The sequence below is a fragment of the Lacerta agilis genome, chromosome 14, assembly GCF_009819535.1.
Source record: "Lacerta agilis isolate rLacAgi1 chromosome 14, rLacAgi1.pri, whole genome shotgun sequence".
NCBI lineage: Eukaryota > Metazoa > Chordata > Lepidosauria > Squamata > Lacertidae > Lacerta > Lacerta agilis.
This window is the reverse complement of record NC_046325.1, coordinates 29,707,026-29,709,437: the sequence shown is the minus strand read 5'-3', so window position 1 is coordinate 29,709,437 and position 2,412 is coordinate 29,707,026.

Sequence of the window (2,412 nt, the reverse complement as noted above, 5' to 3'; positions counted from 1 at the left end):
TGCAGAATAGGGGTTCTGTTGCGGCTATTGGCTGGATGCTGCTACGCAGCGGCTCCCCCTTGCCACCAGTTGCATGCTGGGTGATGTAGTTCCGCAGGTATGGGCTACAAGTACTGTACTTGGAAAAGGAGAATCAAGGTGCGGTGGGGAAAGGGAAAACGTGACCTCTGTTCTTACTGAAACAAAGATTGAAAAAAGAAAAGATGAATGCTGTTTACTCGTGTAGAAGTATGGGCTAGGTTCACAGGAGTGAAAACATGCAACTTAATTATGTTTAATTATGTGCCGGATCACCTCATTTGTCTCCTGAGAAGTCTCTGTGCGGGACAGGAAGCTACAGTTGGAACTGGATATGGAACAACTGATTGGTTCAAAATTGGGAAAGGAGTACGACAAGGCTGTATATTGTCTCCCTGCTTATTTAACTTATATTCAGAATTCATCATGCGAAAGGCTGGACTGGATGAATCCCAAACCGGAATTAAGATTGCGGGAAGAAATATCAACAACCTCAGATATGCTGATGATACTACCTTGATGGCAGAAAGTGAGGAGGAATTAAAGAACCTTTTAATGAGGGTGAAAGAGGAGAGCGCAAAATATGGTCTGAAGCTCAACATCAAAAAACTAAGATCATGGCCACTGGTCCCATCACCTCCTGGCAAATAGAAGGGGAAGAAATGGAGGCAGTGAGAGATTTCACTTTCTTGGGTTCCATGATCACTGCAGATGGTGACAGCAGTCACGAAATTAGAAGACGCCTGCTTCTTGGAGGAAAAGCAATGACAAACCTAGACAGCATCTTAAAAAGCAAAGACATCACCTTGCCGACAAAGGTCCGTATAGTTAAAGCAATGGTTTTCCCAGTAGTAATGTACGGAAGTGAGAGCTGGACCATAAAGAAGGCTGATCGCCGAAGAATTGATGCTTTTGAATTATGGTGCTGGAGGAGACTCTTGAGAGTCCCATGGACTGCAAGAAGATCAAACCTATCCATTCTCAAAGAAATCAGCCCTGAGTGCTCACTAGAAGGACAGATCCTGAAGTTGAGGCTCCAGTACTTTGGCCACCTCATGAGAAGAGAAGACTCCCTGGAAAAGACCCTGATGTTGGGAAAGACAAGGAGAAGGGCACGACAGAGGATGAGATGGTTGGACAGTGTTCTCGAAGCGACTGGTATGAGTTTGGCCAAACTGCGAGAGGCAGTGAAGGATAGGCGTGCCTGGCGTGCTCTGGTCCATGGGGTCACGAAGAGGCGGACACGACTGAACGGCTGAACAACAACAATTATGTTTAAAATATATATGTAATATGTAAAATACATACCACGATGAATATTGCAGGTTGAAGGAAAGGGGTTTTCCTCTCAGGAGAATAAGTTTAAGAGGACTGCTAATAGCTTTGAAATGACCAGGTGAAAAAAACTGTTATTGAAATGGGGTACTTTTATGTGGCAGGGCAGAGAACCTCCACAGGCTTACTGCAGCTCCCATCTCACACAAACAGGCAATAGTTTGGGGCTGATGGGAGTGAGAGTCCCAAGAATCAGCTTTGTTTTATTAATGGGATCATCACTATTACCATCTTGAATGTTTTGTTACAATAAAACTTATATTACAAATCACAGGAAAATATGCTTATAGAAAGTGACAATCCTTTTGTATTTTGGGATGGCTCTGAACTTGTGTTGAGTGACCTAGAATTCCTTTTTTTTCTTTTTTTAAGTTACCTGCAAAGGACAAAATGCCTCAGAATACATGCCAAATGCTGCTTCTCATGAAAAGAACCAAACATTGATTCTTTTGTACAATGCTGCCCAGGAGTAAAGCCTTCAAAGAATGCCTCACCCCTGTACAAATACACATAAACTGAACCACTCCCACCTGGCTCTTAAAAGTACAAATATACAGTGAATGAAAGAATGCCTTCAGTCGGACGATACAGGACTGCAAAACTAGATACAGGACTGCAAAAGCACAGAAGGACTCTTTGTGGAAACTGACTTGCTGGATCTACTGACTTCCTAGAGAACAAAGAGGGAGTAAAAATGAGATTAACAGTTTAGCTGACATTTTGGCTCTCAGTTCTGGAAACTGATCAAGATCTCGGGGTAGGTGGCAACACTATTCAAGGAAGGCAAATGAAGTTGCCTTTACTAAATCAGCACTAACCCAATGCTGTCAGGTAGTAAGTTTCAGGTCTTTTACCAGAGATCATTTTAATAAGAGATCAAGGCTGCTGGAGCCTTCACAGGCATATGCTCTTTTACTGACCTCAATGGCACATAAGATTTAATAGAGTGTGAACACCATCCCATGTTTTTGACCTATACATACTGGAGGTAGGCATGCCATCCCAATGCAAGGCCATATTAACCAACCTGGGTGTTTAGTTCTGGAAATAGTCTATACA